A 26,914-nucleotide genomic window follows, 5' to 3' on the forward strand; every position below is an offset into this window, starting at 1 on the left:
CAACAGCAGAATACACATTCTTTACAATAGTACATGGAACACACACCAGGACTGATATGATAGGTAAAATAAATTTAACCCAAGAAGTGAAAACTCTAAAGTGAAAACTAAAAAGCACTGATGGACAAAACTGAAGTTGTCAAAGAAATGTAAAGATGTCCCATGTTCATAGATTAGAAAAATATCATTAAAATGTCCACACTAAGAGTGATATATAGATTCAATACAATCCTTATCAAAGAGTTAATATTTTTCAGAGAACTGGGAAGCAAACTACTAAAATTGCTATATAACCACAAAAGACCTCAAATAGCCAACCCAATCTTGAACAAAAAGAAAGCAGGAGGCATTGCACTACCCAACTTCAAAATTGCCACAAGACTGAAGTAATATGAACATTGTATTAACATAAAAGACAGTCAGTCCAGTGGAACAGAATGGAGAGCCTAGAAGCAAACCCACACATCAGCCAACTAGTCTTTGTCAAAGATGCTGAGAATACACACTAGAGAGAGAATAGTCTTTTCAATAAATGCTACTGAGAAAACTGGCATCTACATATGGAAGAATGAAACAAGTCTCATCATATTCAAAAGTCAACTCAAAATGTATTAGAGAACTAATGTTAACACCTGAAACTCTGAAACTACTAGAAGAAACTTAGGGGAAATGCTTCAAGACATTGGAATCAACAGAGGTTTTGTGGATAGAATCCTGAAAGGACAGGAAATAAAAAATAGACAAATGGGATTTCATTAAACTAAACTCTGTACAGCAATCAAAGTGAATAGGAGAAAATATTTATAAGTTCTACATCTGACAAGGAGTTAATAATGAGAAAATAAGGAACTCAAACAACTTAATTTAAAAAAAGTCTAGTTTAAAAATGGGCAGATCTAAATAGTATTTTTCAAATGAAGCCATATAAATGGCCTACAGATACATGAGAAAAATGTTCATCACTAATCTTCAAGCAAATTAAAATCTATAACCACTGGGCCAGTGCTCTGGAATAGCAGCTAAGGCCACTGACTGCAGTGCCTGTATCCCATAGGGGCACCAGTTCAAGTCCCAGCTACTCCACTTCAGATCCAGCTCTCTGCTACAGCCTGAGAAAGCTGTAGTCCTTGGGCCCCTGTACCCACGTGGGAGACCTAGAAGAAACTCCAGGCTCTTGGCTTCAGGTTGGCCCAGCTCTGGCTGCTACGGCCATTTCGGGAGTGAACCAGCAGATGGAAGACTTCTTTCTCTCTCTCTGCCTCTGTCTCTGTCTCTGTAACTCTTTCAAATAAATAGATCTTTAAAAAAAAAATCTAACTACAATGAATTGTCATTTCACTCCAGTTAGATTGTCTGTTATCAAAAAGACAAAAGATCGGGGCTGGTACTGTAGCACAGCAGGTTAAGCCATCGTTGTAGTGCCAGCATCCCATATGGGTGCTGGTTCAAGTCCTGACTGCTCCATTTATGACCCAGCTCCCTGCTAATGTGCCTGGGAAACCAGAAGATGGTCCAGGTCCCTGGGCCTGCACCATGGGAGACTCGGAAGAAGCCCCGGTTCCTGGCTTCAGCCTGGCCAAACCTTGGCCATTGTGGCCATTTGGGGAAGAGAACCAGCAGATGGAAGATCTGTGTACATGTGTGTCTCTCCTCTCTCCCTCTGTAACTCTGACTTTCAAATAAATAAATAAATCTTTAAAAACGGGTGTGGGGGGGTAACAAGTGCTGGTTAGGACATGTTTAAAAGATAAGGTTTGTTTCACCTTCATTTATAAATAAGAGCTTTATAGTGTATAATATTATGCATTTACAGGTTTTTTAAGACTTGGGCTATGTCCATTCTTTCCTAGCCTTTAGAGTTTCTCATGAGGAACGAGCTGCCAGTATAATTGGAGATCCTCTGAAGGTAGTCTGGCATTTCTCTCAAGCACAATATACAATCTTTTATGTTATAATGTTGAAAGAATTACTACAGGGGCTGGCACTGTGGTACATCAGGTAAAGCTTCCGCCTGCAACACAGGCATCACTTATAAGTGCCAGTGCGAGTTCTAGCTGCTCTACTTCTGATCCAGCTCCCTGCTGACGTGCCTAGGAAATCAGCAGAGAATGTCCCAAGACTTGGGCCCCTGCCACTCAGATTGGAGACCTGAAGAAGCTCCTCAATCCTGGCTTCAGAATAGCTAAGCTCTGGCCATTGCAGCCATTTGGGGGACGAAACAGCAGAAGATCTCTTGATCAATCTCTCTCTCTAACTCTATGAACTTCCTGTACTTGGATGTCCCTTTCTCTAAATTAGGGAAATTTTTTGTAATTATCTCACTGAATAGGCCTTCTAACCCTTTCTCTATTTCTATATCTTCAGAAACTCGTATGTTGTGTAGTTTGATAGTATCCCATAGATCTCAAACACTGTTTTTAACTTTTCTAATTTTTGGTGTGACTGAGATATTTCCAAAGATTTATATCCTAGCTCAGATATTCTTTCTTGTGCCTCACCAAGTCTGCTATGACTGTCTACTATGTTTTACATTTTGAATTCTTCATTTCTAGTATTTATCTTCAAGATCTCTATCTCATGGGAAAATTTTTCATTCATGTCACATATGGGTATCCTAAACTCATGAATTTGCTTCTCGTTGGTTTTTAGTAATCCTATGTTCATTCTTTTGAATTCCTTTTCAGGCATTTCATAAATCTTTGTCTTCACATTCTCATATTAAAGTGTTGTTGTGTTTCTCTAGAGGAATCATTGTCTTCATTGTTCGTGTTTCTACATTTATTATGGCTATTATCTTTGACATATACCTCTGCGGCTTAGTGGAGTATCTGCTTCTTCAGTGAATATTCAGAGGTATGTGCTGGGTGGGTCTAGGGAGCCCTGGTGTGTATGGTGTAAGAATCCAGGGTGACAGTGATATTGGGCATAGTAGATCTCTATCGTCAGCAAGAAGGAGGTAACAATTTGTCGCCACTCACCCAGCCTTACAAAAAATGAAGGATGTGCTACACATAGAAACACAGAAAAATAGCCATCATTATGCAAGAATGTGAAGGCAGAAAATCCCCCAGTAAAAGTATAAAGGAAATACAAAGTAAACAATAGGAGTGTTTATGGAAAAAATGGCAAGGCCAGTTTGTTACTTATCAATAGTCACCTTGAATGTAAATGGCATCAACTCTCCGGTTAAGACAGACATAAAGCAAGAACCATCTATTTGCTGCCTACAAGAATCACACCTCACCAACAAAATATACAGAGACCGAAAGTGAGAGGATAGAAAAAAAGATATTTCATCCTAATAGAAACTACAAATTAGTAGGAGTAGCCACCTTGATATCAGACAAAAACAGACTTTAACACAAAAACTGCTAAAGGAAACAAAGGGCAATAGGTAATAATTAAGGGATCAATTCTATAGGAAGAAGTGATTATAGTAAGTTTATATATAATACCAAAATGCCTATTTTAAAGCAACCTTAATGAATCTAAAGGGAGACACAGACTCTAATACAATGAAAATGGGGGACTTCAACATTACACTTTCATAAAAGGACAGATCAACTAGACAGAAAATCAACAAAGAAACAACAGAACTAATCTACACTATGGACCAAATGTGCCTAATTGATATTTACATAACTTTCATCTCACAGCTACAGAATATACATTCTTTTCATCATTGCATGGAACTTTTTCTAGGGTAAACTATATACTAGGCCATAAAGCAAGTCTCAAAAATTTTAAGAAAAAAAAAATTGAAACCTCATTGTCTCTCCCTCTCCCCCTCTATAATGCTGCCTTTCAAATAAATTTTTTAAACACACACACACACACACACACAATGAGATTTCACCTCGCTCCAGTTAGTGTGGCCATTATACAAAAATCAAAAGCTATTAAGCACTGGAGATGATGTGGGGGAAAAGGTACCCTAATACACTGTTGGTGGAAATGTAAACTAATACAGCCATTTGTGCTCATTTTGGCAGAACATATTAATACAGCCATTGTGGAAGATAGTATCAGAGATTCCTCAGAAATCTAAATGTAGATCCACCATTTACCTACCATCCCACTCTTGAAAATTTACCTAAACAAAATGAAATCAGTATATCAAAGAGTTACCTGCACCCTCATGTTCACTGCAGCCCAACTCACAATAGGTAAGATATGGAATCCACCCAGATATCTATCAACCAATGACTAGATAAAGCAATTATGGTATATATCCACTATAAAATACTACTGAACCATAAAAACAATGAAATCCTGTCTTTTCCAACAAAATGGATGCAACTGGAAGCCATCAATACTTAGTGAAATAAACCAGTCCCAAAAAGACAAATATCCTATGTTTTCCCTGATCTGTGATAACTGAGAGTACCAAAAACATGCAATGTATGAGCAAAATTGACATTGAGATTTGATTATTGTTTAAAGCCCATGTCTCTTGTTGAAGAACAGTGTTTTTCTCTTCTTTTTACTATTCATTAAACTCTTTATATAGTGTAGGGTTCATCTTATGAATACAAAATCAGGACCGGCGCCATGGCTCACTTGGTTAATCCTCCACTTGTGGCGCCGGCATCCCATATGGGTGCCAGGTTCTAGTCCCAGTTGTTCCTCTTCCAGTCCAGCTCTCTGCTGTGGCCCAGGAAGGCAGTGGAGGATGGCTCAAGTGCTTGGGCCTCTGCACCCACATGAGAGACCAGGAAGAAGTACCTGGCTCCTGGCTTCAGATCGGCTCAGTGCCGGCCGTGGCAGCCATTTGGGGGGTAAACCAGTGAAGGAAGACCTGTCTCTCTCTCTGTCTGTCAAATAACAATTTTTTAAAAAATACAAAATAAAAAGTAGATCATTGTAAAAACTAAAAAATAAGGCTGGCAATGCGGCTCACTTGGCTAATCCTCCACCTGCAGCACCCTCACCCCAGGTTCTAGTCCCGGTCAGGGCACCAGATTCTGTCCCAGTTGCTCCTCTTCCAGTCCAGCTCTCTGCTGTGGCCCAGGAAGGCAGTGGGGGATGGCCCAGGTCCTTGGGCCCTGCACCCGCATGGGAGACCAGGTGCAAGCACCTGGCTCCTGACTTCGGATCGGCACAGCCCACCGGCCGTAGGAGCCATTTGGGGGGTGAACCAATGCAAAAGGAAGACCTTTCTCTCTGTCTTTAACTCTGCCTGTCAAAAACAAACAAAAAACTAAAAGAATAAGAAAGGAAGGAGAAGGAAGGGTGGGGGCAGGAGTGAGAGGAAAGGTATAGGGGGAAGTAACACTATGGTCCTAAACCTGTATATATGAAACATGAAATCTGTTCACCTTATATATAAAAATTGAAAAAATCCATTAAGAAATTAAGGTACACAGCAAAAGCAGTAATGGGGAAGGTTATAACAATCAGTGCCTACCTAAATAAATTGGAAAGACATCATATAAATGAGGTACAAATGCCTCTCATGGACCTAGAAAAAAAGAACACACCAACCCAAAATTAGGAGAAAATAATTAAAAATTAAGAAACAAAATTAAGACCAAAAAAGGCCAGTGAAATGAAGAGCTGTTTTTAAAAAAATATATGCAGAACTGCTATACCACTGCCCAATTAACCAAAAAAGGGAGAGAAGCCTAAATTAATAAAAATCAAAGATGAAAAGATGTCAGAATGAATACCAAGAAAATAAATAGAATCATCACAAATTACTACAAACAGCTATATGCTAACAAATTGGAAAATCTAGAAGAAATGGACAGATTTCTATACACATATAATCCATCAAAATTGAGTCATGAAGACATAGAAAACCTTAATAGTCCAATAGCAATAGCCAAGATGGAAACTGGATCAGTAATAAAGACCCTCCCAAAAAAGAAAAGCCTAGGGCTGGATGACTTCATGGCTAAATTTCAAAAACTGTCAAAGAAGTAGTAATTCCAATTCTTTTCAAACTATTCAGAACAAATGGAAGGGAGGGAATCCTCTTGAACTCCTTCTATGAGACCAGCATCACCTTAAGCCAGAAAAAATTACAACAAAGTGTGGGGAGCAGGGCCCATCTCCCGCAACATGGCGGGATGCCCGGGAGACAAATAAGCACTGAGACTATGGACAAATAAGTACTGAAACTACCGAGACTGGACTAGACCACTGAGATGATTGAGACTAACTCAATGCGCCTGATCTCCCACCATATGGGGCTGAGAGAGAGTAAACAAATCTTACACAGCTGCGTCGTTAATTAGCTGATTCCTGGCCCAACCCCTTAAAAGGGGGAGAGAGACACCATGTGCGGCCACACCCCCCTGAGAGAGCCGGTCGGAGAGCTCGCCGCCAGTGCCGCTCCTCCGTGAAAGCGGGGGGAGCGTTGGGGGTGCCACCCCTCCGCGGAGGCGGGGGAGCGGCAGCAACCCAGGAAGGGCCAGGGAAAGAGAACAGCGCAGGGTCCGGTGTCATTCCTCCGCGAGTGGGGGAGCGACAACAAAGAATGACCACTATAGACCAATATCCCTGGTGAACAAGGACGCAAAAATCCTCAACAAAATACTAGATAATTTAATCCAACAACACATCAGAATTATCCCTGGTATGCTGGGTTGGTTCAACATTTACAAAGTCAATGTGATACAACACATTAACAAACTGAATAAAAACCATATGATTATCTCAATTGCAGAGACAGAATTTGATAAAATACAGTATCTTTTCATGATAAAATCGTTAAGCAGATTGTGTTAAGGAATGTTCCTTCTACTCCCAATCAAGATGGTATATGACAATGATCCAGTCATCACACTCCTGAGAATTTACCCAAAGGAAGTCAGCATGTGAAAGAGTTATATGTACCCCCATGTTCATTACAACTCAACTCACAATAGCTAAGACAGGAAATCAACCCAAATGCCTGTCAAATGATGACTAGATTAAGAAATTATGGGATATGTACACCATGGAAGGCTACACAATGGTTAAAAAAAATCTAGTCACAAAAATTGAAGAAACTGGAAGCCATACTTAGTGAAATAAGCTAGTCCCAAAGGACAAATACCATATGTTCTCCCTGGCCTGTGAGAACAGAGTACCTAAAAGGCAATCTGTAGAAGTAAAATGGACACTTTGAGAACCAATGACTTTGAACAGCTTTTGTCTTGACTATTGAGGAACAGTTTTTTTTAATATACTATTTGTTGAACTCTTCATTCAGAGGTAATAATATGTGTATAAAGTTAATTAAAAATAGATCTTAGTAGAAAATAAAAGTGGGAATAAGAGAGAGGAGGAAGGGAGGTGGGAGTATAGGTGGGAAGGTGGGTACAGTGGGAAGAATCACCATGTTCCTAAAGTTTTAATTGTGGAATGTATGAAGTTTGTAACTGTAAAACTCTATAGTTCTGCAGACATTCCTACAGACTTACTTCTAAAGATGAGATAGAAGAAATTTAAGAAATGGAACTCAAAAAATTTATCATAAGATTACATAGAATAAAAAGCAAATGCAAAAACTATTGAAATCTGTGCAGTACATGCAAGAAAATTTCTCCCTTAAGATCTTAAAGAAAAATCAAAATGAAATGAAGAATTCAATAGAATAAAAAATACAGTGGAGAGCCTTAACAGAAATTATTGAAGCAAAAGAAAGAATATTTGGACATAGAAGACAGAGCACAGGAAAGTACACAGTCAAACCAAACACAAGAAGAGGAAAAACAAAAACAAATCAAAAAACACTGTTGGGAATCTATAGGATACTATTAAAAAAAAAAAAACATACAGGTCCTAGGAGATCATGAAGGCATGGAGAGAGAGAAAGGATTAGAAGGCCTTTTAGTGAACTAGTAACAGAAAACTGGTTTGGAGAAAGGGACATCCAAGTACAGGAAGCACATAGAACTCCCAATAGACATGAACAGAAAAGATCCTAGCCACGACATACTGTAATCAAACTCACCACAGTAAAACATAAAGAGAAGATTCTAAAATGTGCACAAGAGAAATGCCAGGATTACTTTCAGAGGATCTCCAATTAGACTCAAAGCAGACTTCTCATCAGAAACCTACAGGCTAGGAAAAAATGACAAGATACAGTCTAAGTCTTAAGAGAAAAACACTGTCATCCCAGAATATTACACCCTGCAAAACTCTCATTTGTGAACAAAGGTAGAATAAAGACCTTCCATAATGAACAGAAATTGAAAGAATTTGTCACCACCCGTCCCATCCTAAGGATGTGTTGCACACAGAAACATGGTCATCACTATGAAAGAAGGTAAAGGAAGAAAATCTCTCAGTAAAAGATCAAACGAAGTTCTAAGTATAAATTAGGAATATCTTTGGAAAAATGGCAGAGTAAAGTCATTACTTATCAATAGTTACATTGAATGTAAATGGCCTCAACTCCCCAGTTAAAAGACACACTAGCTGAATGGATTGAAAAACAAACCCCATTTATTTGCTGCCTACAAGAAACACATCTTAACAACAAAGATGCACACAGACTGGAAGTATGGAAAGATATTCCATGCAAACAAACCAAAAAAGAGCTGGTACAGCCATCTTAATATCAGACAAAATAGACTTTAACACAAACCAGTTAAGAGACAAAGGTCACTAAATGATAAATGGATCAATTCAACAGGAAGATGTAACTACTATAAATGATTATGTACCTAATTACAGAGCACCTGGCTTTTTAACAGAAATGTTAAGGGATTTAAAGAGAATTAGACTCCAATCCAATAGTAATGGGGGCCTTCAATACTCAACTTTCAGCAATGGACAGATCAACCAGACAGAAAAACCAAAAAGACTTAACAGATATCTACAGAACTTTTTAATCATACAGTTGCAGAATACACATTCTTCTCAGCAGTGCATGGAACTTTCTCCAGGATTGACCACATACTAGGCCATAAAGCAAGTCTCAGCAAACTAAAAGAAAAAATCAAAATCATGCCATGCATTTTCTCAGACCATAATGGAATGAAGCTGAAAATCAGCAACTCAGGAATCTCTAGAACATATGCAAACACATGGAGACTGAACAATATGCTCCTGAATGAACAGTGGGTCATAGAAGAATTCAAAAGAGAAATCAAAAAATTTCTGGGAACAAATGAAGATGACAACACAACATATTGAAACTTATGGGATACAGCAAACGCAGTGTTAAGAAGAAAGTTTATAGCAATTGGTAGCTACATTAAGAAATTAAAAGGCACCAAATAAATGAGCTATCAATGCATCTCAATGATCTAGAACAGCAAACCAAACCCAAAACTAGTAGGAGGAAAAGAAATAAAATTAGAGAAGAAAACAAAACTCAATCAAAACTCAATCAAAAAGCCAAAAGATCAGCAAAACAAAGAGCTGGTTTAGAAAAATTAAAAAATTGATACATTTGGCAGAACCAACAAAAAAAGGAACACCCAAATAAATAAAATTAGAGATGAAAAAGTAAATAATGGACACCACAGAAATAGAGTCATCAGAAATCACAAAGAGCTGTATGCCAACAAACTAGGAAATCTAGCAGGAATGGAAAGATTCCTGGACACATACAACCTACCTAAATTAAGCCATGAAGACACAGAAAACCTAAACAGACCCATAACCAAGACAGAAATTGAATCAGTAATAAAGGCCCTCCCAACAAAGAAAAGCCCAGGACCCGATGGATTCACTGCTGAATTCTACCATTTAAAGAAGCATTGAACTCCAATTCTTCAAGATATTCAAAACAACTGAGAATCCTCCCAAATTCTTTCTACAAAGCTAGCATCACCTTAATTTCTAAACCTGAAAAAGATGCAGAGAAAGAATTAAGGACCGATTTCCCTGATGAACAGACACAAAAATCCTCAATAAAATTCTAGCCAATAGAATCCAACAACACATCAGAAAGATCATCCACCCAGACCAAGTGTGATTTATCCCTGGTATGCAGGGATAGTTCAGCATTCGCAAATCAATCAACGTGATACACCACATTAACAAACTGCTGAAGAAAAAAATCATGATTATCACAATAGACGCAGAGAAAGTATTTGATAAAATACAACACCCTTTCACAATGAAAACTCAAAGCAAATTGGGTATAGAAGGAACATTCCCCAACACAATCAAGGCAATTTATGACAAACCTATGGCCAGCATCATATTGAATGGGGAAAAGTTGAGGCATTCCCACTGAAATCCGGGACCAGACAGAGATGCTCACTCTCACCATTGTTATTCAGTATAGTCCTAGAAGTTTTAACCAGAGCTATTAGGCAAGAAAAAGAAATCAAGGGGATACAAATTGGAAACAAAGAAGTCAAACTATCCCTATTTGCAGACCACATGATTTTTTATATAGGGCATCCAAAGAACTCCACTAAGAGACTACCAAACTCTTCTATGAGTTCCAGTAAAGTAGCAGGATACAAAGTCAGCACACAGAAATCAAAAGCCTTTGTATACACAGACAGTGCCATGGCTGAGACAGGACTTCTAAGGTCAATCCTGTTCACAATAGCTACACACACACACACACACACACACAAATCAAATACTTTGGAATAAACTTAACCAAGGTTGTCAAAAGATCTCTACCATGAGAATTACAAAATGTTTTAAGAAAGAAATAGAAGATGCAAAAAAAAGGAAAAAATATTCCATGTTCATGAATTGGAAGAATAAGCATCATTAAAATGTGCATTCTTCCAAAAGCAATTTACACATTTAATGTTATATCAACCAAAATACCAAAGACACTCACCTCAGATCTGGAAAAAAATGATGCTGAAATTCATACAGAGGCACTGGAGACCTCGAATAGCTAAAGCAATCTTACACAACAAAAACAAAGCTGGAGGCACAATACCAGATTTCAAAACGTACTACAGAGCAGTTATAATCAAAGCAGCCTGGTACTGGTACCAAAACAGATGGATAGACCAATGGAACAGAATAGAAACATCAGAAAAATCAACCCAAACATCTACAACCAACTTATATTGACAAAGTAACTAAAACCAACCCCTGGAGCAATGACAGTCTATTCAACAAATGGTGTTGGGAAAACTGGATGTCCACATGCAGAAGTATGAAGCAAGACCCCTGCTTTACACCTTACACAAAAATCCACTCAACATGGATTAAAGATCTAAATCTTTCTCTGAAGGGAGGAGAGAACTTCCACTTTGACCATGGCCTTGTCTAAATATGATCAGAGTCAGTGAACTCAGGGGGCTTCCATAGCCTTGGCAGCTCATGACAAGAGCCTACGGTGATTACTGATGCCATAAACAAGAGTGTCAATTTGTTAAGTCAACAACAGGAGTCACTGTGCACTTACTCCTCATGTAGGATCTTTGTCCTTAGTGTGCTGTACATTGAGATTTAATGCTATAACTAGTACTCAAACAGTATTTTTCACTTTATGTTTCTGTGTGGGAGCAAACTGTTGAAATCTTAATGTATGCTAAACTGATCTTCTGTATATAAAGAGAATCGAAAATGAATCTTGATGTGAATGGAAGGGGAGAGGGAGTGGATAAGGGGAGGGTTGCGGGTTGGAGGGACGTTATTGGGGGGGAGCCATTGTAATCCATATTCTGTACTTTGGAAATTTATATTCATTAAATAAAAGTTTAAAAAAATCAAAACTAAAAAAAAAAATCTAAATCTATGACCCAACACCATAAAATTATTAGAGAACATTGGAGAAACCCTACAAGATACTGGCACAAAGACTTCTTGGTAAAGACCCCAGAGGCACAGGCAGCCAAAGCCAAAGTTAACAACTGGGATTACATCAAATTGAGAAGTTTCTGTACTGCAAAAGAAATAGTCAGGAGGGGCCAGTGCTGTGGCACAGTGGGTTAATTCTCCGCCTGTGGTGCCGGCATCCCATGTGGGTGCAGGTTCTAGTCCCAGACGCTCCTCTTTCAGTGCAGCTCTCTGCTTTGGCCTAGGAAAGCAGTGGAGGATGGCCCAAGTGCTTGGGCCCCTGCACCCACGTGGGAGACCCGGAGAAGGCTCCTGGCTCTGGATTGGTGCAGCTCCAGCTGTTGTGGCCATTTGGGGGGTGAGCCAACGGAAGGAAGACCTTTATGTCTCTTCCTCTCACTGTCTGTAGCTCTACCTCTCAAATAAATAAAATCTTTAACAAAAAAAAAAGAAGAAGAAATAGGAAAGTGAAGAGGCAACTGACAGAATGGGAGAAATTATTTGCCAACTACGCAACTGATCAAGGATTAATAACCAAACTCTACGATGAGATCAAGAAACTCCACAACAAAATAACACAGTTAAGAGATGGCCCAAGGACTTAGACTTTTTTCAAAACAGAAAATCCAAATGGCCAACAGACACATGAAAAAATGGTCAGGATCACTAGCTGTGAGGGAAATGCAAATCAAAAACGATGATGAGGCCAGCACTGTGGCATAGCAGGTTAAGCTGCTTCTTGTAGTGCCAGCATCCCATATGGATGCCAGTTTGAGACCCGGATGCTCCACTTCCAATTCAGCTCTCTGCTATGGCCTGGGAAGGCAGTGGAACGTGGCCCAAGTCCTTGGGCTCCTGTACCCACATGGGAGACTTGGAGGAAGCTCCTGCCTCCTGGCTTTGGATTGGCACAGCTCTGGCCATTGCAGCCAACTGGGGAATGAACCAGCAGATGGAAGACCTCTCTCTCTATGCCTTTCCTTCTCTGTGTAACACTGACTTTCAAATAAATTAATAAATCTTAAAAAAATGGCTTTCATACAGAAATCAACAAACAACAAACCTCAAATAGCTAAAGCAATCTTCTACAACAAAAACAAAGCCAGAGGCAGCACAATACCAGATTTCAGGACATACTACAGGGCAGCCAGACAGAATGTCTTAAGGGACACAGTGGACCCGCGTGGAGGGTGTGGCTTTCATACAGAGAAGAACAACAAATGCTGGAGAGAATGTGGGGGGAAAGGTACCTTAATCCACTGTTGGTGGGAATGTAAACTGGTAAATCCACTTTGGAAAACAGTATGGAGATAACTCAGAAATCTGAATATAGACCTACCATATGTCCCAGCCATTCCACTCCTGGGAATTTACCCAAGGGAAATGAAATCAGCATATGAAAATATTATCTGCACCCCCATGTTTACTGCAGCTCAGTTCACAACAGCTAATACATACAATCAACCCAAATGCTTGTCAACCGAAGACTGGATAAAGAAAGTATGGGATATGTAACTATGGAATACTACAAAGAAATGAAATCCGGTCATTCACAACAAAGTGGATGAATCTGAAACCATACTTAGTGAAATAAGCCAATCCTAAAAGGGACAAATACCTTATGTTCTTCCTGACCTGTGATAACTAGCAGAGTACCTAAAAGGCAATCTGTAGAAATGAAATTGACACTTTAAAAAGCAATGAATTGGTTAGCCCTTGTCTTGACTGTTGAGATAGTTTTTTTCATACTGTTTGTTGAACTGTTTACTTAACATAGTTACACATATGTATATAAAGTCAACTGAAAATAGATCTCAGTAAAAAAAAAATAAGAATGGGAATAAGAGGGAGAAAGAGGGGTTAGGAGTATGAGTGGGAGGGGGGCAGGTGGGAAGAATCACCATATTCCATATTCCTAAAGTTATAATTATGAAGTATATGATGTTTGTAAAGCTATATAGTTCTGCATACATTACTACAGGCTTACTTGTAAGTACAATTTAAAAACTTGCCATGGGACTCCAAATCCCCTTAAGCTTGGTGGTAAAAATTGCATCTGAAGTGTTAAAGTGGTCACATGGATAGGATTAAGGGTCTGGTAATAATGATAGAATTAAAAAGGAGGGAATGCTCCAACATGGGAAGCAGTCCTTAGAGCAGACTCATACAATGACAATTACTTTAAATAGCACTCTGACCTCAAAAATCAGCCCTCAAGGGATTCTAGTCTGGTTGAAAAGTCCATGAGAGCACTTCAAGCATGAAAAGCCAAGACAATGTGGCAAAAAATGTCCTACATGAAGGGCCTCAGTGGGTGAGACCCCAACAAAAAGAAGTGGTCAAAGAAGGAGGTACTCTTAAGGGAGGAGAGAACTTCTACTTTGTTTATGGCCTTGTCTAAAGACTGATGGAGTTTGTGGATTCAAAAGGCTTCTGTAGTCCAGGCAGCTCATGTCAAGAGCCTCGGGTGATCGATTAGTGGCATCATACTTAAGTGTGTTAAATAACAGGAGTCACTGTGCACTAACTTCCCATGCAAGACCTCTGTCCTCAAATAGTTGTATTATAATTATGTCTAGGTGCTCACAAAAGATGTCATTCGTGGGTGCTTCTTTAAGTTTTTTTTAAAAAGTGAAAATAACTTGAAGATGCAACGACTTTGAACAGCCCTTGTCTTAACTGTTGATGAACAGTTTTTTGTTTTGCTATTTTTGGGGTTTTTTTTCCATGCAAATTTGTTGAACTCTTGATTACTATAGAGTTGGTGCTTTTTAAAAATATTTTATTTATTATTTGAAAGGCAGAGTTAGAGGCAGAGCTAGAGAGAGAGGTCTTCCAACCACTGGTTCACTCCCCAAATGGTTCCAACAGCTCAACCTGGGCCAATCCAAAGCCAGGAGCTTATTATGGGTCTTCCACATGGATGCATGGGTGTTTGGGCTATTTTCTACTGCTTTATAGGCCACAGCAGAGAGCTGGATTAGAAGATCAGCCAGGACTCGAACTGGCACCCATATGGGATGCCAGCATGACAGATCAGGGCTTTAACCCACTACACCACAGCACCAGCCCCTAGATTTGGTCTTCTGTTTATAAAGTTAATCAGAAATGGATCTTAAGGGAGAATGGGACTAGGAGTGAAGAGATGGACGGAAGGGAGAGTGGGTGGGAGAGTGGCTATTGTGGGAAGAATCACTATATTCCTAAAGTTGTAGTTATGAAATGCATGAAATCTATATTCCTTAAATTAAAGGCCTCTTTGTGGGAGGAAATAAAGAAAAAGAAGAGTGATATCATAGAGCAGCAGGGATGGCACAATCACATAGCAGCAGAGACGATGCCATCTTCTTGGAGCAAATTAAGAGAATCCTACAGCAGCCTGTGTCACTGGCGATACTGCTTGAAGGAGATTCTCATGGACTCCACTGACTGAGCCCAGCCTGGAGCACTAGCAGGGGGCAGGGTCCCCACCTAACCCCCTGGAGGGAGAGGACATTGTTTTCTTCACATTCACACACAAGTGCTCCTGCCAAGCAGCAGGGAGGAAGCACTATCTTAAGAAGGCAAGTAGAGGCTGCTGCAGCCCATGCCTAACTTGGGGATTATATTGGAGGGATAAATCCATGGTCCCCATTGACTTTGAGTCTGGCCTGGAGGGTTGGTAGGGGATGGAGTTCTCAATTTGCCAAGGCAGAGCACCAAGCAACTGCTACTGGTTAGGCAACTGACTCCATAATGCTTAGACTCTCTCTCTCTCTGCAAATGGAGGAGATTTGGGAGCCCTGCATACCATGACTGTAGGAATTCTGTGACTACAAAATAGGGCAATGGGTGTGGCTGTGTATTGGCTGCAGATGATCAGAGTTCCCTGAGCACCTGGGGTGGGTCATCACAGACGGTTCCGTGATAACACTGAGAAGCACCAAGATCCTCTATGTGTTTCATGCACCTGTGTTGGTGGGAAGTGTAGCCACTGTGGGCTCACCCTGTACATTTTGTTCACCTTGGTAAAGTGGGGTGAGACTGATCACACCAGCCAATGCAATTATACCCTCCTCACTACCATGCTCAACTAAGGTGTCACTCTGGACTCTAGCCCTACCACCAGGCACTGGCTCTAACTTGATGGCATCACCTAGCATATGGCTCTGGATAGCCAGAAGGAGCAGACATTCCACTAAGCCACAGAGGCTTATTTCAAAGATAAAAGCCCTTATAGGAGAAAACCAGCAAGTGTTCCCACAAATGCTTTAAAATAAACAAATATAATAAACATGAACTAGGAAGACAATATGCCCCCCCCAAAATAACACATTTCAATATTAGAATGTGAAGACTAACAGATTGATGAAATGCCTGAAAAGGAACTCAAAAGAATGATTCTAAAATTAAAGCACGCAGAAGCAACTACATGAGTTAAAGAAATACATACAAGGTGGGGCCAGCACTGTAGCACAGCGGGTGAAGCTGCCTCCTTAGTGCCAGCATCCCATATGGGCGCCAGTTCAACACCCGGCTGCTTCACTTCAGATCTAACTCTCTGCTGTGGCCTGAGAAAGCAGTAGAAGATGGCCCAAGTCCTTGGGCCCCTGCACCTGCATGGGAGACCCAGAAGAGGCTCCTGGCTTTGGATCAGCTCAGCTCCAGCCAATGCAGCCATTTGGGGAGTGAACCAGTGGATGGCAGACCCCTCTCCCCACCCCCTCCCCCCCCCGCCTCTACTTCTCTCTCTGTGTAACTGCGACTTTCAAGTAAAATAAATAAAAACTTTAAAAAAATTACTCACATGTCATGGATGAGATACTCTGCCAGGAAACAGATATTAAAGAGAAATCAAACTGAAATATTAGAAATTAAGAATTCAGTATATCACATTAAAAATTCTGTGGAAAGCCTTAACAGACTTGGTGAGGCAGAATAAATCAGCTACAAGACAAATCTGTAAAAAAAATCTGACAAAAAAATTAGAAAAACAAAAAATAGTGTTTGTGATTTATGATACTATCAAATGACCAAACATACATGTCTTATGATTTCCTGAAGGTGTAAAGGTGTGGAAAGTGAATGGATTAGAAGACCTATTCAATGAAATAGCAAGAAACTTCCCTATTTTGGATAAAGACAGGGACATCCAATACAGAAAGCATATAGAACTCTCAAATGATATGACCAGAGAAGATCAGCACATGACACATTACAGTCAAACTTTCAAAAGTAAAACAAACAGAATATCCTAAAATGCGCACAAGAAAGCACCAAGTTATCTACAAAGGATCCCAATTAGATTCATATCCGATTTCTCATCAGGAACCCTATAGGCTAGGAGAGAATGAAGAGACATAGTCCAAGTCCTAAAAGAAAAGAACTGTCAGCCCAGAATACTATTCCCTGCAAAGCTCTCATCTATAAATGAAGGTGAAATAAAGACCTTCCAAAACAGATATTTAAAGAATTTGTCAGCACTCATTCAGCCTTACAAATGATACTTAAGTATGTGTTACACAAAGAAACAGAGAAGGAAAGCATCATGGAAGAATATGAAGGCAGGAAATCTCCTAGTGAAAGTTCAAAGGAAATCCAAAGAAAATAATAGGAGTAATTATGGGGAAAATGGCAGGAATAAGTCATTGCATATCAATAATGGCATTGAATGTAAATCATCTAAATTCTCCAATTTAAAGATATGGACCAAATGGATTAAAAAGCAAGACCCATCTATCTGCCACCTACAAGAAACACACATCACCAAAGGTACACACAGACTTAAGTGAAAGGATGGAAAAGATATACCATGCATGCAGAAAGCAAAAAGGCAAGAGTAGCCATACTAATATCACACAAAATTGACTTTAACACAAAAACTGTTCAAAAAGCATTATTAATGATTAAGGCATCAACTCAACAGGAAGATGTGACTATGCAGCATGCATGCAAAATGCGTAGGCAACCAATGCTAGGATATCTGGGTGATTATAACAAATGTTAATGGATCTAAAGGGAGACATAGGTTCCGAAAACAATAATGGGGGACTTTAACATCCCATTGTCATCAAGGATAGACCAACTAGACAAAAGAAAGAAACAGAGCTAATCTATACTATAGATCCTAACTGATCTCTACAGAACATTTCATCCCACAGCTGCATAATACACATTCTTTTCATCAGTGCATGGACTTGAGGACAGACTATATGCTAGGTCATAAAGCAAGTTTCAACAAATTTTAAAAAATTAAAACATACCATGTATCTTTTCTGACCACAGTGGAATAAAGCTAGAAAATAACAATTTAAGAAACTCTAGAAATAGGCAAACGTGGAGAATGAACAATATGCTCCTGAATGAACAATGTGCCATAGAAAAGGGAAATTTAAAAAAAATAAATGAAGGAAGATGACCACATATCAAAACTTACAGCAAAATCACTGTTGAAGAAAGTGTATACCAACTAGTGCCTCCATCAAGAAATTGGACAGGTATCAAATAATCAATGAATCTCAAGGATCTAGAGAAACTACAGCAAACCAAACCCAAGATTAGAAGGAAAGCAATAAAAATTAGAGTACAAAATTAATCAAAAAAGCAATACAGAAGATTGGTGAGATGAAGAGCTGTTTTTTAAATAAACAAATTGATACACCATTAGCCCAACTAACCAAAAAAATGGGTGTGTATGTATGAAGTAGATGTATGAGAAGATCCAAATAAAATCAGAGATGAGAAAGGAGATGTTAGAACAGAAACCAAAGAAAAAAGAATCAGCAAGAACTACTGCAAACAGCTATATGCCAACAAATTGGAAAATCTAGAAGAAATGGATAGATTTCTAGACACATAATGTACAAAGATTGAATCATGGAAACAAAGAAAACCTAAACAGACCAATAACCAAGATGGAGATTGAATCGGTAATAAAGACTCTCCCAACAAAGAAAAGCCTTGGACTCGATGGCATCGCTGCTAAATTCAACCAACTTTTGAAGAACAAATTGTAATTCTTCTTAAAGTGTGCAAAGCAATTGAAAGGGAAGGAGTCCTTCCAAACTCCTGAGGCCACCTTCACCTAATTACAAAACCAGAAAAAGATAAAAAGACAACTATAGATCAATATCCTTGATGAACATAGATGCAAAAATCCTCAACAAAAGCTAGCTAATTGAACCAAACAACACATCAGAAAAATCATTCACCAAGACCAAGTGGGATTTATTCCTGGTAGGCAGGTATGATTCAACATACAAAAACTAATAAATGTGATACATCACATTAACAAATAGATGAATAAAAACCCTATGATTATCTCAACAGATAAAGAGAAAGATGTTGAAAAAAATACAACATCCTTTCATAATAAAAAAAAAAACTTAAGCAAATTGGGTATTAAAGGAACATTCCTCAACATAATGATGGCATTCTATGACAAACTCGCTGCCACCATCATATTGAATGGGAAAAAGTTGGAAGCATTTCCACTAAGATCTGGAACCAGACAAGAATGTTTCACCAATGTTTTGAACATAGTTCTGGAAGTTTTAACTATATCCCTTAGGCAAGAAAAGACATCAATGGGATACAAACAGGAAAGGAGAAAGTCAAATTACCCCTGTTTGTAGATAATATGATCCCACATATAGTAAAATAAGAATTCTATAACAGATTATTGGAATTTATCAGAGTTAAGCAAAGTTGCATAATATAAAAATCAACTCTCAAAAAATAACCTTGATTTGTTTATAATCCTTGTCTATACACTTGAGGCATGGTGGCTTTTCTACTTACTATTTGTTGAATTCTTTAATTAGTAGAGGGTTAAGCTTATGATTATGAAGAAAATTTGAGGTATGTTATCATAAGGAAAAAAGAAGGATGGATGGTGGGATTAAGAGGGGAAGATAGGGTGGGAAGTATCACTATGCTCTTAAAGCTGTATATATTAAATTGATGAAATGTGTTCCCTTCTTATAAGTAAAAAAATAATTAGGCTACAATTTCATCTCTTTTTAATGTTTTTCTGATGTACTTTCATTGTCTGAGCAATGTTGTAATATTTTTAATCTTTTTTCTGCTAAGAACTTTCACCATGGTCTTTTACCTGTTCTCACATTTAGTAAGTGAAAGAAATTTTCTTTCTCCATGGAGCCTCTTCTGCGGCTGATACTCAGACGTGAAGAGAGCAAGTTCTTTGGGGGTTGCTTAACTGCAGGCTTGCGAATCCCAAGGCTGCTGGTGGCCACTTAGCCATGTGGAAGGAAAAGCTTATTTGCAGTAAGAGAAAAAAGGCCTCAGGTTACAAGGGAAGGCGTGCTGATTACTGAAATCTCTGAGCCAAGCTGCAGCAGCTGCAGTGGTGGTCCTTGCCTCTACATAAACCAATGAATTCATTTCTGCTTGAGCTAGTTTGGGGTGGACTCTGATACCACACAAAACCCAGACTATCACATTTATATTTGTGAAAGTACATGGGTCTGGTCATTAGAAGGATTTTTCTCAACTCATTCCTACTAAGGCTTTTTTCAAAGAAGTGAAATGGATTAAAGACTAACAAGGATGTGAGAGAAATTACTTCACCTGTGAGTCAGAGACTATCAAACAAAATTTGGTGAACTGCTCTAAGTTTTAAGAAGCATGCACTACACAAAGTTCAGTGTATGGTTTATAATTAAAATGAAGGGAAGTAACTGGGTGAGAGCATATGACATCACACATTGATGGGCTGGTACTAATAGAGTATTAATCAGAAAATATGCATTACTGTTGTCATGGAGTGGCACTTATCAGAATGACTGGTGCAGTTTTCTAAAAACCAGATTTTGAAAGGCCACACCCAAGGCCTACCAGGGTAACCCCGATAAACAAATTTCTCAGAACCGCTGCCCTAATATAAGTAATGTCACCTTTTTAAAATCACATGTAGTTTATATTTTGTGGAGGTTGGAGATTGGGGTATTTTTAAATGATGAAGTTTCAAAGTCCTTATTTCTGGAATTTCTAATACATTCATGCCTGCACCAGGTGACTTCATCAAAGCTGCTAAATAATTTTTCAGTTGCTTAAACCTAGCAAGGACCTGGGGAAATCTTGTAGCTCTTTATATAGTAAGGTCAGACCCAAAACAATTGCTCATGACTAGGATCTCAGGGAAGCACAGACTCAACAAACTTTTGAGATTTGTTAAGATGATCTACGATTATATCAGCATTATTGTCTCTCAAATAAGAAAGGGAACAGAAATCTGTCCCAGATAAATAATTCAGCTTCACTTAGCTCCTGAGGCAGCCTGTGGGTCCTACCATAACTCACGTGTAAGCACCACAGATGCCAGGCCAGCCAGCTCCTCAGGGCAGCCTCCATGCTCTCTTCCTTGGAGCTGCTGAAGCAACCGACAAATGTTCACTCAGGCTACAGCAGAGCAGCAAGGAACCAGAAAGGCCAGGAACTCACCTCTCAAGCACGGAGACAGAGCGGGTGCTGTGTGGTCCTGCGGAGAGAGTCTGACCGGCTGTTGATGCCGCCGCGTGGGAGAGTATACCCGCCCCAGTTTCATCAGTGATTCCACCTGTAACCTGCTGTTCTGCTTAATGCGGGAGGACAGTGCCTGAGAAAGAGGGGAGGCTGGGAAGGAAAAACTCTGAGTGTTTTGTTTTCTTGTGATTCTTTACAAAAGAAATCTTTTGTCCGTTTTTTTTTTTCTTACAGTCTCTGAAACCAAAGAGGGAACTGGTTGTTCGTGTGAATGAGGAAGGAAGTCAAGATGAGAGCCATCATCACGTGTTTTTGCTTAATTTTCTCTAAACAGAGCATGTGCTTCTCCCTGATTTTATCACCTGAATTGGATGTGCCTGCTTCCCAGGCAGTTCTAGAAGCTAAAAACCAGACCTAGGGTTACAGGTTAGGAAAATAATTCTTTGGAATACCTCTTCCTGTCTTTGTCACACAGCCTATCCTCAGCCACTTCCTAGAAGCTGACAAAAGCTTTTTATGCACTTCCTATCTTAGTCTAGAGGGAGAACCTCCTGCCAGGCTCTTAATAACAGAAGCAGCAGTAGCAGTAACAGGTGACCAACCGCATTCACAGTGTGACACTTGCTCCTACAGCAATCCTATGAGGAACAGAAGGAAAATGATTGGCTTTGTCCTGTGGATTAACATAGTGGGATTCAGAAAGGTTAGGGTAGTAGTTGTAAGAGCAGGCACTTGAAATTCAAATCTTCTCATTACAACTCAATTCAAGAGGGTAAAACCTCATGTCCAGCAAGGTTATATCAGCTCCCATGTTATCTCAACAGGATAGTTACAGACCCTGAATTTGCTGGGTAAATAAGTAATGGAGCGGGAGAACTCTGTCTTTTAAGTATTAATAGGGGCCTGGGTCTGAGTAGCTGGTGTTGCTTGCAAGGTCTGCCCATGGAGGATGGAATGGCATTGGTCTAATGAACTCCAGATTGGTCAATGGTGACAAATGAGGGGATGGATTGTGACTGGTAAAAATTCCTTAGCCCAGGGCAGGTGCTGTGGCATAACAAGTAAAGCTGCCACCTGCAGTGCTGGCATCACATATGGGTGCTTTTCGAGTCCCAGCTGCTCCACTTCCAATCCAGCTCTCTGCTATAGCCTGGGAAAGCAGTGGAAGATGGCCCAAGTGTTTGGGCCCCTGTATTCCTATGGGAGACCCAGAGGAAGCTCGTGGCTCCTGGCCCCTGGTAGCCAGTTGGGGAGTGAACCAGCATATGGAAAACCTCTCTCTCTCTCCCTCTCTCCCTCTCTGCCGCTCTGTGACTCTGACTTTCAAATACATAAATGAATCTTTAAAAAAATTCCTTAGACCAATTAAACTTAGTAGCATTTATTTGAGCAAAGAAGAACAAAGAGAGGCAACTCCCAGAACCAGAGCAGGTTCTGCAAATCCAATATGATCAGACAATATTTTCAACAGAAGGCATCTAAATCAACTTAATTTTCTACAGCCTAGTCAACTGGATATTAAGTAGCTTAACTAGCTGTTTACAGTTTAATTATTTGATTGGCTATAGGACCTTCTGCAACCAGCAAAAGCTCAGTGACTGTGATTAAACTCTGTTGTTTTGGTCTGTTCGGCTCAGTGCACAGACTCAGGCCCTAGATAGGAAACACCTCAGCTTCAGATAGAACCCCTTTGATATAAATGCAGAACCCAGCTTCCCCCCTGTTTCCTTAGCCCAAGGTGTCCTTGCCTGTCCTTTATCAAAAGGAATTCACTGACTTAAGGTTCAAATCACCAGCTGGTCCAACAAGGTTCAAATCACCAGGCTGGAGAAGTCATTTGCTCCTCCAATAAATGAAAATCTCGATGGCCAGTACAATCTGGGGGGAGGGGGGTTGGGGAAATTCCAGGTCTGGGGCAGAAGATAACAAGCACAGGTAAGACCCCAGACCAACTGAAGTCCACCTGGCCATCAGAAATTCCCAAAAGAGCATCACTGACCCACCCAAGGTCATGGGCCCCACCAACAACCAGGAAGTTGAACACCAGCTGATCACATACTTACCTTTTGGTCCCAATTTCAATCTATAAGAATCGTCCCCCCTAACTCCTCAGGGAGCCTTGGAATTAAGCCATAGCTGCCCAGCTCCTTGATCTGTGCTTTGCAAATAATACTTTGTTCAGCTACCTCAATGTCAGAAATTGGTTTTCTGTATGTTGGGCAAGCTGGCTCAAGTTTAGGGATTCTATAGCAACATCTCCAACAAGTTTAGGGTGTTGTTTGGCAACAAGCTGCCATGATTTCCATGAGTCCCTGGAAAAGTGGAGAGGAAGAAAAGAGGCTTTGAAAGCAGAAATGACGATATAGTGAGGGTGTTAGCTTCATTTTTCCTTTGGAAGGTGAATCAGAGAATAAAGAAGCTTTTCTTTCTCTCTTTTAATTTTATTTTTACTTTTTCCTTATTTTTCCAAGGGAGAGTGGAAGGAAATGAGTAAGCACACAATTGGAGTCGCAGACGCAAAAACAACAAAGTAGACGGATGGGAGGGAAAAAAGGAACACGTTATGTTCCATTTGAAGGAATGGCACATCTCAAACCTGACAATGGCTGATAAACTCAGCTCTCAATATTGCATAAAAGTAAGGGAAAGGCATCACCTAACAGAAAATGCAAAGACCTTCTTCTGTGTGATGCATTTAGCCAGGCATTATGACTAGTATTACGGGTTAGATTGTGCCTTCCAGAAAAGGATGAGGTCCTAATCCCCAGGACCTAAGAATGTGATCTTGTCTAGGGATCGGGTCTTTACAGAGGTCATCAAGTTAAAATCAGGTCATTAAGAAGTGGCCATCGAAGAAGGATGTGCTTTTCTCTGAAGGGAGGAGAGAACTTCCACTTTGCTTATGGCCCTGTCTAAATACAGATGGAGTTTGTGGACTCAAAAGGCTTCCATAGCCTTGGCAGTTCATGACAAGAGCCGTGGGTGGTCACTGACATCAAAAATAAGAGTGTTAATTGTTAAATCAACAGGAATCACTGTGCACTTACTCCCCATGTAGGACCTCTGTCCTTAATGAGGCGTACTATGAGAATTAACGGTAAAACTTGTCTTCAAACAGTACTTTATACTTTGTGTGTCTGTGTGGGTGCAAACTGTTGAAAGCTTTACTTAGTATTGAGTTGGCCTTCTGTATATAAAGTCAATTAAAAATGAAACTTAATGAAGAATGGGATGGGAGTAGGGGTGGGAGGGTGGGAATGGAGAGAAGAATCATTATATTCCTAAAAGCTGTACATAGGAAATTTGTATTAATTAAAAGCCTTCTAAAAAATCAGGTCATTAACATGGACCCTAATCTAACATGACTGATGTCTTTACACAGTTTTTTAAAAAAGGAAATTTGGACACAGACAGGAACAGGCACACAGGGAAAATTCTATGTTCAGGTGAAAGCAGACATTGGGGTGATTCCTGTGCAATCCAAGGTGTCACTCCCCCACTCGTGGAGGAATGACACCGGACCCTGAGCTGTTCTCTTTCCCCAGCCCTTCCCGGGTTTGCTGCTGCCCCCCCCCCACCCCGCCTCCACGGAGGGGTGGAACCCCTGCCGCTTTCCCCGCTTCCGCAGAGGAGCAGCACACTGCCGGCCAGCTCTCTCAGGGGTTCCTCAGATGTTCCTCCTCCATGTTGTCTTTCTCCTCCTTTATAGTCCTCTTCCACCAATCCCAACTCTGCCGGTGTTCTCTCCCCACACGCTGAGCACGCTGCTCTCCTCCAATCAGGAGCAGGATCAGCTCCTGCAGCTTGTTAGTCGAATTGGTGAGGCAGCTGTGTGGAAGTTGTTTATTCCCTCTCAGCACCATATGGTGGGAGATCAGATGCATAGAATTAGTCCTAGCAGTTCCAGTAATTTAGTCTAGTCTCAGTTGCTCCCCACACCAAGGAATCTCAAAGACTTCCAGCAAGTCACCCAAAGCTAGGAGATCAGCACAGAAGAGGTTCTCCCTCACATCCAACCTGCTGACACCTTGATCTAGGACTGTCAGCAATAAGGATCTTTTGTTTAAGCCACCTGCTCTGTAGGGCCTTGCTGGGGCAGTTCTTGCAGACTGATATAGTCAGCTACTCAAGTTCAAGGTCTAGAGTGCTCTGACATTCAAAAGACAAGAATAATCTTAGTTAAGTGGGAGCAAGGAGTAGTTGTAGAGGTCATTGAGGACAAGTCTTGATTTACAGACAAGAAAATCAAAGTCCAGGAAGAGCCCAAGTTTTCATAATGGAAGAGCTATGACTCAGAGTCGGCATTCTGATTTCCAGCCCACGGCTCTTTTTACCAAGGCCTGATTTTATCAAAACTGCAAAGACGGCCCTTTAATACCTACACACTGGTTGCGGGCATCTTAGTCTGACACCTCAGGCTGGAGTTACCTAGCTCGAGCTGGCATGGCAATTGGCAATGGGGAGAGCAAGGTCATATTCATCACTAGGGTGTCTGACCCGGGGCTGGATCAGCAAGACTACAGTCGAGAGGACTATGTGCTATCCGCGGACTCAATGCATTGCTGGTCCTTTCCTTACCCCCTCCTCTGTAATCTTGCACTCATGGTCAAACCATAGACTTGGGAGGGCTAAAGAGGAAGAGATCCCACATAGCTCAAATACCAAGAATCAGTGACTGCAACATAGACTTTCAAAGCATCTTATGGAATTCAGCTCAGAATAAACTTTCTGATCGCCAGGTAAAAGTTTAAAGGATGGAGGCATTTTTTTTTCTCCTCTACTCCACCATTAAGATTGGGGCTGGGAGCTGGTGCTGTGGTGTAAGGGGTAAAGCCGCCACCTGCAGTACCAGAATCCCAAATGGGCGCTGGTTCAAGTCCCAGCTGTTTCACTTCTGAAACTGCTAAGGCCTGGAAAAGCAGTGGAAGATGGCACAAGTCCTTGGGCCCCTGCACCTGCATGGGGGACCCGGAAGAGGCTCCTGGCTTCAGATCTGTGCAGCTCTGGCCGTTGTGGCCATTTGAGGAATGAATAGGTGGATGAAAAACCTCTCTCTGCCTCTGTCTCTCTGTAACTCTGTCTTTCAAATAAATAAATTTTTTTTTTAAAAAAACTGTGCCTGGAGCTTTTAAGAGGCATGTCCTCTCAACTCAGAAGATGTGGGAATGATCCCCTCTCCAAGAGTCCTTGAAACATGCAAGAAGAAAATCACTTCTTCACAGAGGGGGCTCAAGATGACCCTTGGGGGCCAGCACTGTGGCGTAGCAGGTAAGCGGTTCCAGTCCCAACTACTATACTTCCAATCCAGCTCTCTGCTGTGAACTGGGAAAGAAGTAGAAGATGGCCCAAGTCCTTGGGCCCCTGCACTCATGTGGGAGACCTGGAAGAAGCTCCTGGTTCCTGGCTTCGGATCGGCACAGCTCCAGCCATTGCGGCCAATTGGGAAGTGAACCAGAGGATAGAAGACCCCTCTCTCTCTGTCTCTCTTTCTCTCTCTCTGCCTCTCCTTCTCTTTCTATGTAACTCTGACTTTCAAATAAATAAATAAATATTTAAAAAAGAAGAGGACCCTTGACTTCTGTCTACCCAGCGAACATGCCAAGTACTAGGTAATTATGCAGCCAAAGGAGCAGCAGTGAAACGAAACCCTGGTATAAGGCATGGGTTTGTCTTCCAAGGTCAGAAAGAAAAGAACAGGGGCACCTTCCTCCTTCTCTACCTACTGTCTGCTTGGGACTCGGGCTTATCC

At 40.6% G+C, this 26,914-nt stretch overlaps 1 long non-coding RNA gene across 10 annotated transcripts in view; it reads right to left on the reverse strand.

Moving 5' to 3' along the window:
- The window catches only part of LOC138849036 (uncharacterized), an 80,113-nt gene extending 57,083 nt beyond the window's left edge, over positions 1-23,030 (reverse strand). For 2 of the 10 annotated variants that reach the window (XR_016230959.1, XR_016230956.1), the window contains exon 1: positions 21,145-23,030. This is a non-coding gene — a long non-coding RNA (uncharacterized LOC138849036). The remainder of the gene's footprint in view (positions 1-21,144) is intronic. The other 8 variants (XR_016230958.1, XR_016230957.1, XR_016230960.1 and 5 more) reach the window with 8 other exon arrangements.
- Between the last annotated feature and the right edge of the window lie 3,884 nt (positions 23,031-26,914).

Source organism: Oryctolagus cuniculus, chromosome 3 (genome assembly GCF_051225735.1).
Source record: "Oryctolagus cuniculus isolate XC-2025 breed Fujian yellow rabbit chromosome 3, ASM5122573v1, whole genome shotgun sequence".
Classification (NCBI taxonomy): Eukaryota; Metazoa; Chordata; class Mammalia; order Lagomorpha; family Leporidae; genus Oryctolagus; species Oryctolagus cuniculus.